The sequence below is a fragment of the Muntiacus reevesi genome, chromosome 1 (genome assembly GCF_963930625.1).
Source record: "Muntiacus reevesi chromosome 1, mMunRee1.1, whole genome shotgun sequence".
NCBI lineage: Eukaryota > Metazoa > Chordata > Mammalia > Artiodactyla > Cervidae > Muntiacus > Muntiacus reevesi.
The window spans coordinates 20,259,584-20,274,461 of NC_089249.1; positions in this window are offsets into that span (position 1 = coordinate 20,259,584).

A 14,878-nucleotide genomic window follows, 5' to 3' on the forward strand; every position below is an offset into this window, starting at 1 on the left:
AGGCTTCAGAGTCATCCAAGCAGAGGGGACACGTGAGGTCACGCTAACAGCACAGATGACCTCAGGGGAACTGATCTCGGCCACTCGTTGCCAGGCTGCCTTTGTCACCATAGCCAGATGTGGAAGCAAGAAAAATAATATAAGAATAATGTGGTTTATATGTACAATGGAATATCATTCACTTTAAAAAGGAAGAAGCTTTTTTCTTTTATTTTAAAAGGAAGAACATTCTGACACATGCTACAGCCTGGATGTGCCTTGATGACATTATGCTCAGGGAAATAAATCAGTCACAAATTACTTATTGTATTTTCTGTTTAATTGGGTGTGCAGAGTAGTCTAATGGATAAATACAGAAAGTAGGGTGGCTGCTGGGGTGGTGGGAGGGGGGAGTGGGGCATTATGGTCTAATGGAGTTTCAGGTTTTTAGGATGAAAGAATATGGAGATGGATGGTGGTGATGGCTGTACAACATTTAAATGTATTTGATACCACTCACTTGTACACTTGAAAATGGTTAAGTCGTAAATTTTATGTGGTATATATTTTACCACAGGAAGTAAACAAGAAAGAAAGAAAATCTCGTCACAAGGGACAAATGCTGTATGATTCCACTCACATGATGTCCTGAGAGGAGCAAGTTCATGAAGACCAAGGGTACAGTGGTGTTTGCCAGGGATGGAGGGGAGGGAGGATGGGGCGTTAGTGTATAATTGGGACAGGGCTTCATTTTTGATGTAAAACGGTCTGTGGATGGTGATGCTAGTTGTACAGCTAAGTGGGTGTCCTTAATACCACTGAACTGGACACTTAAAAATGGCCCAAATGGTAAATCTGGTGACTTTTAAAATTAATAAAAAATTGTTAAAAAGCTAAAACTTTGTGGAAGAGCAAAGCAGCACCTGAACACTTTCTAGTCTGCAAAACACTTTCACACACATTGTTAGGGGAAACACACTGACTGAACCGCCCACCCTGGCCAGGCACCATAGTAACCACTTGCATGAGTTGTTTTACGACAGGAGGTCCTGGTAAGGAACACGGAACTAATAAGCCTCCACCAACCGGAAGAGTTTGGGAAAGGCCAAAAGGAGACACCACAGGTCCACCACCTCCCAGATCCTCTCTGGCATCCATCTTGGCTGAATAAGGCGTGCACCACCAGGAAGGACTCTGAGTCAGAATGATTGGCTGAAGACAATCTGGAAATTAATCCCATCACCATAAACCCCAAGACTGAGAGCCATGTGGCAGAGCAGTTCTCCTGGGTTCCCTTACCCTCCTGCTTTCCACCCGGGTGCCCTTTCCCAATAAAATCTCTTGCTTTGTCAGCACACGTGTCTCCTCGGACAATTCATTTCTGAGTGGTAGACAAGAGCCCAGTTTCGGGCCCTGGAAGGGGTCCCCCTTCCTGCAACAAATGGTGACTCTGGTGGGACTCTTCTTCACTGAGACTGACATCCTGACCACTCAGGGTACTCAGGGGCCAGCTTGCCTGCCAATGGACCAGATCCAGCAGCCGCAACTGGGACTCTTTTGTCCCTGGTCTCCTCCTGATGCGGACAACTGGCCAGAGTGCCCCGACCAAAAAGGAACAAGAGACTTTATTGACCTCTCTCCCCTTCCCTCTCTCTTTCCTCTCCTTAACCCTTCCTATCCTTCCCCATTTTTCTAGTCCCCTCGTCCTGGACACAGGAATCTGGTTGAAGGGCCTCAGCCTGAGCTGAGGATTGGAAACTGACCACCTCCTCTTGGCAGAGAACTCGAATTCTGGTTCTGTTCTGGTCTGATTTCTGGTAGGGCCGAGTTCCAGTCCTCCCTTCTCTGGAGGCCCAGGGTAAAGTCCCATACGCCTGGGTATCTGCAGGTGGCCTGAGACGTCTGTAAAGCCACCCCTTTTGCCCCACTTTCCCGCCTCCTCCCCCCTTCTTCTTTCAACCTGACTTCCTTTCCTCCCTTTGAAATCTTTGAAGGCCTGAGGTCTGTTAGTAATTGGATCGTAAGTTCTGTGTCTCCATAGGAGGTTTTTTGAGAGACTGTATTCTTGTATTTAAGGGACTATCTGATAAGGACTGCCAGGTTTATATGTGTGTGTTTTAACTCTGTGTTCTGTGTTGTGATTTTTGATGGCCATTTTGCTTTGTCTGGCCACTGTTTGGTTTAGACCTGCTGCCATTTTGTTAGAACTTGATTTTCTTTCCCTGTGCCTTGAAACCAGGGCTCTCAGGAACACTTATCTAGACCATCTCTAACTCCTGAGACTGAGGGGAAAGGGGGAAAAGCCTTTAAGAATTTTATTTATTTCAACATTTTTTTATAAACTAGTAAATTTTATATTGTAATATCTAATTCATGACTAAACTTAGATAATGAAGCTAGATCTTGCACTGTGTCTGCTTTAGATAATGAAGCTAGATCTTGCACTGTGTCTGTCTAAATATGTCTTGGTATGTCTTTGTCTCTGGGTAATATTTTTGAGGTTAATTTGTAAATGAGCTCTATTTAATTGGCTTAAAGAAAGGTAAGCGCTTACAAATCAAATAACTAAATTAAACAGTAAATTCCAGGTTCATGTGAACTGGGAAATATTCAGTATTAAATACCTGGTATTAAGGTCTGTTTGTTGACCTATCTAATACAGACATGTCTTAGAGTAATTAACATTAAGTAGAATATTTTCTTTGTACCTAGGTTAAATATAAGTTAAATATTATATCTTTTACAAGTTTGTCAACAAGGAAATTACCTCGAGTGCAGAAACTTCTAAAAAAAAGTAAATGAGATATGAGCTTTTAGATAAGCTTTATTATGAATAATTATGCTTTAGGAATATCTGTCTAAAACAGTTTCTCCAGATTGGCATAACTTGAATTTCTAAGGGTTGTGTTAAACTAAGTATTGAAGTCTTTTGAATAATTAGGTCATTTCCAAATAAAATAAGATTTTGAAACATTTACTGCTAAACACTGATTTCCTTTTCCAGAAAAACTAAAGAGATTTGAGACTATAAATGAATAATGTTTGGTGCCACCCTAAAATGTTTTAAGAAAACAGGGTTTTAGAAATTATCATTGGTATTTATGCTGACCTATCCATAAAATGCTAATATAAAAGTTAGTTCTTGGTTGCTAAAGGGAAGTAGGAAGTATGTTTTCAGTTAAAAAAAAATATGAAAAAACACTGAAAAGAGTTATGTGATCAGGATTTTCTAAAATTGGATTATAATTAGTTAGATAAATGGATTTTGTTAGGAATGACACAGCAATAAGAAAACTGGTTAGCGCTGACTTTCACTAGACCTTGAGCCTTGGTATTTACACCCATTGTGACACATCAACAAGCTAAATGATACACCAGTCAACATCACCTAAATCTAACCAAATGTTCTAAACCCTTTCAATTGATCTTTTCGATAAAACTCCTTAAATCGAATTCTTTTGAAGTTTTTTTGACCTCTAGCTAACTTTGGGGTGCTTCAGAGTGCCCCTGAAACATCCTAAAGAGAGATATTAAACTGTGTTTATTTGGTTGGTTAAATTACATAAAAAATTATCAAATGAATAATAAATCCGCTCAGGTTATAATGTATGGTAAAATTTCTAATACAGATATCCTGGAAGTTATATGGAGTTCTTAACATTCTGATATGTCCTGATATTCTAATGGAAAACCTGATGACTTCACAAAAGTTAACAAAAGAACTGAATGGACCAGCGAATATGCCTGTAATTTTTATGGTTTCTATCTGAAAAATTACGGATTTGAATCTTATGTTTTCCAGGAGTATGGAAAACCTTCCTCTCAAACTAATTATGATAATACTTTGGTAAAATTATACGTTAAAAACAAAAAAATTTTATTTTCTCTTTATCTGACTCCTCCAGAAATTGGAAATTTTTAGGTTTTCAGTAAGTTTATCAAATGAGTTAAGAAGGTTATCTCACGAACAGGTACAAAAATCTCAAGGAATTTTTGAGACCTTAAGAAGGGAAGAATTCACCTAGATTTGTTAGGAAAAATCTGTGACACGCTTTTGGTGTGAGTTTCCCAGTCCTGTTTTATTTTAAAAGTTCAGCCTGAGACTCTAAATTAATTTCAGTAAAATAAAAAGTTTATAATCAATTATGGTTATATAAATTATCAGACCAAAATTAGTGAGAACAGACCTATTTTGCAACCAAACTAGCCTTAATTTGGTTATATTTGATAAATGAGGGTAACTTTAGGGAGAAAAAGATATTTCAAAAAGTGTCAAATCCCAGTTTGTTAATGGAGGTCTGCATCTAGTAAGACTCATTTCTTGGATAGTTCTTTGCTGTTACATAATATGAATGCAAAATTTAATCGAATTCTTAAAGAACACCCTAAGTTTGTTTCTGAAGCTTATCACAGTAATCTATCTTTGGATGAAGATCAGATGCCTCATGACCTGCAACCAGAACTGGAAAAAGACATAATTTAAGGGACTGTCTCCAACCTGGATGGAAGGACATTTTTTTATCAGGTACTCTTAACTAGCTCATGCACGGGACTGAAGGGAAATTAACTTTTAGATTAATTCCCATTTCCAAAGGCCCCTACACTGGATTGGTCTATAGAGAAGACAGCTGGCCTGATTTCACCTTAAAATGATGCTCAAACAGGGGAAACTATGCTACACCAGGATGAGAAGACGACAGCATCAGAGGGAGACAGCTTGCCCAAGATGCTGGACCTGATTTGCATGATCATTTATAATGTTTTCTTGACTTCTTAGACCTTTGCATCTAAATCAAATGCTTTTCTATCACGGGCCTGATCTTACGCTAGTTTTAGAAACAAATCCAATTGTTGGGTTTGTGACCAATTACCTGTGTCTAGTTCTGGGTTATCTTGGTAAATTTCTCTACTACAAGACTCTAACTGGTTGGCCCTGAGAAATTTACTTAAAAAAATATTATAGTCATATTCAGGTCACTGTGATATTACTAGATGGGATCCCCTCACTGGGCCAATTAATAATGTCTGCTCTGACTCTGGCCATAAATTTGAGCTTTTTTCTATTACTCAAGCTCAATCAGAGCAACAATAAAAGTTTTAACAAAGGAGCAAAAAATCTCCCACAGTTATGGGATGGATTTGGTAATTTAAGTTTAAAGTCTCCTCTGTGTTGGAAACAATTAAATCATGCTAAGGATAATTAGTCTAGTAACACTAGAAAACTGAACTACGTGCCTTATAGACGGTGGTGCCAATATATAATTTCCCTGGAAGATAAAGATTCTACAGAGTACACTAAGTCAGATGACCTGGGATATACTGGGCTACATCTAATGGAAGCTCTTAACTTAAGTCTTACTTGTGGCTTTACTAATACTGCTGGCTATGTTATTTGTATTTCACCTGTTTTACAAAATTGCTGTTTCTTACACTGCCAAATGTGTGTCTGAGGCCTCTAATAGCATAATGTATAGTCCCATATGACATCAATGTTGGTAACAGTGTAACTCTAGATATGGAAAGAAGCAAGAGGGAATATTTTCCTGGACCAAGAGGCTAGTAAGACAGGGGGTCCAGAGAATTTTGGATACTGTTTTATGGCCTAGTCCAGTAACAGCACACTGAGTGGCCTGTCAACAAAATCTTTGCCAAACCTGAGAATGGACATTCTCAACACTATGGGATAAAATGGTCATGAAACGCCCTCCCCAAAATCATGGTCAAGTTTATGAGCAAAAAGGGGGCTCTGCCAAATGAAAACTGACACTTGCCATCTACATCTACAAAGACTAAATCATGGCCACTACAACTGCTGACTTTCAACGCCCCTGAAAGGAGTTCAGGGTGAAAATCAGGAATGAGGCACTCTGTGCTCTGGGGAAAAACTGGCAGAACAGGCCGTCCAATAGTTAGATCTTTTCAGGAGAAGATTTTGTGAGTTCCAGTTCTTGCATCCTCTCATACCTAGAGACATCTGCTTTGGCTATTAAGGAAAATTTTACAATTAAAAGTCAAAACAGAGTAGCTATGGTTCAGACATCCTGGGAAATAACTAGGTGATACTATGGGTGCAATTTCAGATTAGATGTTGTATTGCTAAACACTTGAGTTTTCTGAGTAGTGTCAGGCTTAGATGCCACTATTCTCAGAACAATGTCTGCTGGAAGCTAGTAACTGCAACCTTACTTTTTATAAAACGAGGCAACTGGCTACCTGGCTGCAAATCTCCCCAAAGTGTCAGGTCCAGACTGGGTTTCAGGCCTATTCTTCTAAAAATAAATGAGATTTATTTTGTCTTTAAAGGTCCAGTTATCCCTCCTCCAGCTACTTCTGATTGGGTCTGTTACAACAAAATGGCAGACCAAAGGATTGATATTTTAATCATACAAGGCTCAGATCTAGGACTTGGAGCTCAGGAATACTTTCAATTCAGTGTCTATTCTCCAAACTGAGGCAGTCCTATGCCCCATTTTGATAGGAAGTTATCACAGTCATAGTTGCCCAGTTCCCTAAATAAAAACTGAGCAGGACTCTGTGGGGCTCTGGAGTACAGATCTGTTCTGTGTTCTCCATTTCTTATCCATAGGACATAGGTTTCATGAATCAAGGCAAATTGGAAGTGGTCAAACAGGAGATGGCAAGAGTGAACGTCAACATTCTAGGAATCAGCAAACTAAAATGGACTGGAATGGGTGAATTTAACTCAGATGACCATTGTATCTACTACTGTGGGCAGGAATCCCTTAGAAGAAATGGAGTAGCCATCATGGTCAACAAAAGAGTCCAAAATGCAGTACTTGGATGCAATCTCAAAAATGACAGAATGATCTCTGTTCGTTTCCAAGGCAAACCATTCAATATTACGGTAATCCAAGCCTATGCCCCAATCAGTAATTCTGAAGAAGCTGAAGTTGAACGGTTCTATGAATACCTACAAGACCTTTTGGAACTAACACCCCCAAAAGATGTCCTTTTCATTATAGGGGACTGGAATGCAAAAGTAGGAAGTCAAGAAACACTTGGAGTAACAGGCAAATTTGGCCTTGGAGTACAGAATGAAGCAGGGCAAAAGCTAATAGAGTTTTGCCAAGAGAACGCACTGGTCATAGCAAACACCTTCTTCCAACAACACAAGAGAAGACTCTACACATGGATATCACCATATGGTCAACACAGAAAAATCAGACTGATTATATTCTTTGCAGCCAAAGATGGAGAAGCTCTATACAGTCAGCAAAAACAAGCGCAGGAGTGGACTGTGGCTCAGATCATGAACTCCTTATTGCCAAATTCAGATTTAAACTGAAGAAAGTAGGGAAAACCACTAAGCCATTCAGGTATGACCTAAATCAAATCCCTCATGATTATACAGTGGAAGTGAGAAATAGATTTAAAGGACTAGATCTGATAGAGTGCCTGATGAACTATGAACGGAGGTTCGTGACATTGTACAGGAGACAGGGATTAAAACCATCCCCACAGGAAAGAAATGCAAAAAAACAAAATGACTGTCAGAGGAGGCTTTACAAATAGCTGTGAAAAGAAGAGAAGTGATAAGCAAAGGAGAAAAGGAAAGATATTCCCATTTGAATTCAGAGTTCCAAAGAACAGCAAAGAGAGATAAGAAAGCCTTCCTCAAAGATCAATGCAAAAAAATAGAGGATAACAACAGAATGGGAAAGACTAGAGATCTCTTCAAGAAAATTAGAGATATCAAGGGAACATTTCGTGCAAAGATGGGGTCGATAAAGGAAATGGTATGAACCTAACAGAAGCAGACGATGTTAAGAAGAGCTGGCAAGAATACACAGAAGAACTGCACAAAAAAGATCTTCACGACCCAGATAATCACGATGGTGTGATCACTCACCTAGAGCCAGACATCCTGGAATGTGAAGTCAAGCGGGCCTTAGGAAGTATCACCATGAACAAAGCTAGTGGAGGTGATGGAATTCCAGTTGAGCTCTTTCAAATCCGGAAAGATGATGCTGTGAAAGTGCTGCACTCAATATGCCAGCAAATTAGGAAAACTTAGCAGTGGCCACAGGACTGGAAAAGGTCCGTTTTCATTCCAATTCCAAAGAAAGGCAATGCCAAAGAATGCTCAAACTACCACACAATTGCACTCATCTCACACACTAGTAAAGTAATGCTCAAAATTTTCCAAGCCAGTCTTCAGCAATACGTGAACCGTGAACTTCCAGATGTTGAAGCTGGTTTTAGAAAAGGCAGAGGAACCAGAGATCAAATTGCCAGCATCCTCTGGATCATCACAAAAACAAGAGAGTTCCAGAAAAACATCTATTTCTCCTTTATTGACTATGCCAAAGCCTTTGACTGTGTGGATCACAATAAACTGTGGAAAATTCTGAAAGAGATGGCAATACCAGACTGCCTGACCTGCCTCTTGAGAAACCTATATGCAGGTCAGGAAGCAACAGTTAGAACTGGACATGGAAAGACAGACTGGTTCCAGATAGGAAAAGGAGTACGTCAAGGCTGTATATTGTCACCCTGCTTATTTAACTTATATGCAGAGTACATTGCTGGGAGCCAGCACACGAGATCCCACCCTTGACAAGGTCATGAGGAGAAGACCTGACAAGCAAGGCAGATCAAGACTTCAGGGATTTCAAAAAAGCTGCCCCAGCGCTCACCTTAAAGATAATACCTGTCTTTCTGATGCTTACTATATTAGACTACTCCCTAATTTCTCTGACACAGGTAGAAGGCCTTCCCCGATCTCTTTCCAAACAGAATCAACTTAGAACTTTAATCAATATGTCCCCTGGATGGTGGTATCCTATAAGATTATCCAGGATGAAAGGAGTGTTTCAACTTAGACCCCTTTGCTGGCATTCTAGCCTGCTTGGCAAATGCGTACTAATGCACATGACTGCTCACAACACCTTAATCATAAACAGCATAAAGAACCTGATCACACAAAAGGCCCTAATAGGCACAGAGCCCTTCGGGGGGCGAGGAAGCCCTATTAGAGAACACAAAAATGTTATCCTAAAAGTGGTTATATTAAAGATTTAGAAAAATAAGAGTTTAGCCCTAGTATGGAAGCAATAAGATAATTGTTAATTTTAACCAAGAATGCTAAACAGGGGCTGCCTCACTGGAGCCACAGAGTCTTTGTGTGGTCACCTTTTTAGATAAATTTAGCTGAGAACTTCTGTAAAAAGACTGACCTTTGTGTTAACAGGATTATATTTCTACTATGTTGCAACCTGCTGTACCATGAGACTGCCACTTTTCTGTTTTCTGCTAAGCTCAAGGCAAAATAGAACAATAAAGAATAGACTATGGAAAACAGCTTTGCATTCACCTAGGTCATAAAATGGCAATGGGCCCCAAGGCCAGAAGATAATGTACAAAAATCTACTATGGAAAAAGACTCTCATAAGCAAAGAAGTATGCAGAAAACATCCTGGTTTTGTGAGGGGCAAACTGAGGTAACGTTAAACTAACTCTGTGTGCTTATCTTTCACCTCCCCTTAAAAATGTACTAAGTTAGGGGCTGGAAGAAGCACAAGCTGGAATCAAGATTGCTGGGAGAAATATCAATAACCTCAGATATGCAGATGACACCACCCTTATGGCAGAGAGTGAAGAGGAACTGAAAAGCCTCTTAATGAAAGTGAAAGAGGAGAGTGAAAAAGTTGGTTTAAAGCTTAACATTCAGAAAACTAAGATCATGGCATCTGGTCCCATCACTTCATGGTAAATAGATGGGGAAACAATGGAAACAGTGGCAGACTATATTTTTTGGGGCTACAAAATCACTGCGGATGGTGACTGCAGCCATGAAATTAATAGATGCTTACTCCTTGGAAGGAACGTTGTGACCAACCTAGACAGCATATTAAAAAGCAGAGACATTACTTTGCTAACAAATGTCCGTCTGGTCAAGGCTATGGTTTTTCCAGTGGTCATGTATGGATGTGAGAGTTGGACTGTGAAGAAAGCTGAGCACCGAAAAATTGATGCTTTTGAACTATGGTGTTGGAGAAGACCCTTGAGAGTCCCTTGGACTGCAAGGAGATCCAACCAGTCCATCCTAAAGGAGATCAGTCCTGGGTGTTCGTTGGATGGACTGATGCTGAAGCTGAAACTCCAATACTTTGGCCACCTCATGCGAAGAGTTGACTCATCGGAAAAGACCCTGATGCTGGGGGGGATTGGGGTCAGGAGGAGGAGGGGACGACAGAGGATGAGATGTTTGGATGGCATCACCGACTCGATGGGCAATGAGTTTGAGTAAACTCCGGGAGTTGGTGATGGACAAGGAGGCCTGGGGTGCTGCAATTCATGGGGTCGCAAAGAGTCAGCACACGACTGAGAGACTGAACTGAACAGAACGGCCTTCTTGACCTTCCCTGAGTTCCAAAGGGTGGATTCAAACAATTGCTAATAAGGGAAGGGAGGGGATATAGAAACAGGAGAAACAATCTAAAGTTGGTACAGCCTTGAGACAGGGTCCTGGTTCCTACTCGAAGAAATATGCATAACAATGTCTTTGAGTTCTTCTACAGAACTGGAGTCCTTATCCAGGTGGAACATGGTAGCTTCAGACTAAACACAAGATTCCTGGAGCACAGCTCTGTTGCCTCACCACGAACCAATCAAAAAAGGTCACAAACCCCACAGCCCGCACCCCAAATGTTATCTCCTGTTGCTGGGGATCAGTGATGACCATTCTGTTAGGTTTCCTGTTTGGCCCCTGTCTATTTCATCTCTGAGAGGAGCCAACAGTTTCAAACTAAATTGCTGTTATTACAAGGGTGAATGCTGGTTTAGGACAAAAAATACATTGACTTAGATCAGGTAGAGAGAGACTTCTGCTCTGCTAGGCCGGCCTACACCCATGCACAGCAGGAAGAAGTTACAGAAGAAAGAGACCTCTGCCTCATCCCAAGTAGTATCTTGAGTATGAAGTCTCTCAGGGGGGAGTTGTTAGGGGAAGCACATGGATTGAAACCTTCCACCCTGGCCAGGCACCATAGTAACCATTTGCATAAGTTGTTTTACGACAGGAGGTCCTGGTAAGGAACACGGAACTAATAAGCCTCCACCAAACAGAAGAGTTCAGGAAAGGTCAAAAGGAGACACCACAGGTCCGACCACCTCCCAGAATCCTCTCTGGCATCCCTGTTGGCTGAACAAGGCGTGCACCACCAGGAAGGACTCTGAGTCAGAATGATTGGCTGAAGACAACCCAGAAACTAATCCCATCACCATAAACCCCGAGACTGAGAGCCACGTGGCAGAGCAGTTCTCCTGGGTTCCCTTACCCTCCTGCTCTCCACCCGGGAGCCTTTTCCCAATAAAATCTCTTGCTTTGTCAGCACACGTGTCTCCTCAGACAATTCATTTCCAAGTGGTAGACAAGAGCCCAGTTCGGGCCCTGGAAGGGGTCTACCTTCCTGTAAAAACATCATCGTGGAAGCTACCACAACCTTGTGATGAAAACATTTACTATCCCCGCATCACCCAGGAAAACTAAGGTTGAGACTTGCCATCCAAATGGAGAAACTGAGCTGGCCTTTCTGCCTCTTGTTTGGTCTATTTTCTGGACTATGTCAGTTCCTTAGAGGAAGAGAAATCCTTAAACCCTCCAGTAGTCTAAAAATATAATTTTCTTCCATAAATGATCCCTGTTAGCTTGAAATGAGTCATAAACATCAAATACTGCTTGGTCTAAGAAGTGAGTCCAGAGACCCTAGTCCCTAGTGGGAATAGGGTGTCTGGCTGGCCCCACAGGGACTCACTGCAACTGGTTCCAAGTGTGACCTCACTCCTGGAACAGTCCACCTCAGGGAGGAAGCTGCCTGAACTCCCGTCACAGAGGCTCTGAGCCCCATTCTGCTGTATCTCCCCGTCTTCTGTGAGTGACGAGAGGATTTGCCATCACTCAGTCCTCCTGGAATTCATCTCCTCTACCTTTTTGCTGTGACTTGGTTTCCTTGCTCATAGAAAGAGTGTGGCGACTGCAGAGTCACTGAGAGGATGAGGGAGACAAGGCAGGAACTGGGCTTGTTGAACCGTATGTGCTCTCTCAATAAGAACAGCTGTTTTCTGGGCCTACTGTGGCTTACTGTTACTGGTCTTATAGTCTGGGAACTGAGTCTTGGAAGTCTGAAGAGGTAACTGATTCACAGGCCACAGTGTTGGGATCCCCAGGAGAGAGGAGGGCTCAGACGTGGGACCTCGGAGAAGTCAATGCCACAGCCACAGACGATCCAAGCAAAGGTCAACTCACAAGGTCTGAACAGAGAGACAGAGTTCTGAAAGGATGAGAAGACTCTAAGCCTAGAGGAGGGGTGAAGCCTAGGCAAGGTCTTGTACTGGTTGGGATGGGGATGCTGAGCTGCTGTAACGAAGGGATCACAAAATCTATTGGTATTATCAACAAGCAAGGTAGATTTTTTTCATTTCAGATATGAAAATCCAAGTTGCTATGTATATGGGAGGTAGGTGGTAGGTAGGTTGACTGTTACTGCTCTGCCATCATTCCCAGGGGGTTGTACATGGAAGTTGGTTCTCATCACACATTCCAGCCCAAAGGAAGGACAAAAGAGGACATGGAGCACAGGAATTTCCCTTCAATGACATCTCCTAGAAGATCCACACATCATTTCCCTCACCTTCGATTAGTCAGAATTTAGCAATAAGTTTACATGGAGCTACAAGGGAGTCTGGACTGCCACAAACACACCAAAAATTCAGTCTCTTCTCTATGAAAATTAAGGACACTAAAAATGGTTAAAGTGGCCAATTTTATGTTATGTATATTTTACTACATTAAGAAAAAAGTTTTAAGCTTTTTAATTTTTTTTTAAAAAGGAGGGAAGGATGAAAATTTGGGGACAATTATTAGTCTCTTCTATAGCCACCATTGCAGAAAAATCATGGCATTTTTGTGGGAAAAAAGCTACAAGATATTACCTGATCACTGTTCAAAAATTACTCAAAAAGCACAGAATAAGTCACCTTTTTTGTTGATCTCTCTAGATTAATCTCTATTGAATATTTTGAAAACCTGAAAGGAAATTAAAGCTTTTTTATTTGCCCAACAGTCAGATAGTAAAGTTTAGTGACCTGCTGCCATCTCGTCCTCTGTCTCTAAATGCCCATTGTTGCCATGTAGCGGGGAGATGCTGTGACACAGCGTCCAATGTGACCTTTCTTAATCTCTTACAGTTCTTTAATCTCAGTGGAGCCCCTCTGAGCATCTCACCATCACCCCAAGGGGACCACAGCCAGAAAATGATCATAGGCATTTCGGGGTTTTGTACAACCACAATCTGAAAATAAGATTTGGAATTACTTGGAAGAATAAGCAATGGGGCAGAGTTAGGAATGAGGAGGTCTTTAATACCAGCAGCCAGAGACCAGTAGGAAAGTTGACAACTCAGTGGAGGCAAGTGAAGAGGTGAGCACTTGCTGGGACCAGGGTAGACAGTCCACCTCAGGGGCCAGCAGAGGAGGGATGAGCATGGGGAACAAGAGAGGCTAGATGAGGAGGGGTATTAGCATGCTTTAGGCTCCAAAGACACACATAGATGGCTGGAGAGGGAGCAAGGACCCCTCCTTTCACAAGGACCTCTAGGATCAGTGGCCCCTGAGCTCTTCTGCTCACGTGTGGTGGGCGGTCAGGCAGCCCTGGGGACTGCTCCCTCCCACTTGGTGGGCAGACATGGACACCCTCCAGCACTTCTCCTGCACAAGGTGAAGTCAATCCATAGGACTTTTGTTTTGTTTTGTTTCATTTATTTTATTAGTTGGAGGCTAATTACTTTAAAATATTGTAGTGGTTTTTACCATACACTGACATGAATCAGCCATGGATTTACATGTGTTCCCCATCCAGATCCCCGCTCCCACCTCCCTCCCCATCCCATCCCTCTGGGTCTTCCCAGTGCACCAGCCCTGAGCACTTGTCTCATGCATCCAACCTGGGCTGGTGATCTGTTTCACCCTTGATAGTATACTTGTTTCAATGCTATTCTCTCAGAACATCCCACCCTCGCCTTCTCCCAGAGTCCAAAAGTCTGTTCTGTACATCTGTGTCTCTTTTTCTGTTTTGCATATAGGGTTATTCTTGCCGTCTTTTTGAATTCCATATATATGTGTTAGTATACTGTATTGGTGTTTATCTTTCTGGCTTACTTCACTCTGTATAATGGGCTCCAGTTTCATCCATCTCATTAGAACGGATTCAAATGAATTCTTTTTAATGGCTGAGTAATATTCCATGGTGTATATGTACCAGAGCTTCCTCATCCATTCGTCTGCTGATTGGAATCTAGGTTGCTTCCATGTCCTGGCTATTATAAACAGTGCTGCAATGAACATTGGGGTGCACGTGTCTCTTTCAGATCTGGTTTCCTCGGTATGTATGCCCAGGAGTGGGATTGCTGGGTCATATGGCAATTCTATTTCCAGTTTTTTAAGGAATCTCCACACTGTTCTCCATAGCGGCTGTACTAGTTTGCATTCCCACCAACAATGTAAGAGGGTTCCATTTTCTCCACACCCTCTCCAGCATTTATTGCTTGTAGACTTTTGGATAGCAGCCATCCTGACTGGCATGTATTGGTACCTCATTGTGGTTTTTATTTGCATTTTGCTGATAGTGAGTGATGTTGAGCATCTTTTCATGTGTTTGTTAGCCATCTGTATGTCTTTTTTGGAGAAATGTCTGTTTAGTTCTTTGGCCCATTTTTTGATTGGGTCATTTATTTTTCTGGAATTGAGCTTCAGGTGTTGCTTGTATATTTTTGAAATTAATCCTTTGTCTGTTGCTTCGTTTGCTATTATATTCTCCCATTCTGAAGGCTGTCTTTTCACCTTGCTTATAGTTTCCTTTGTTGTGCAAAAGCCTTTAAGT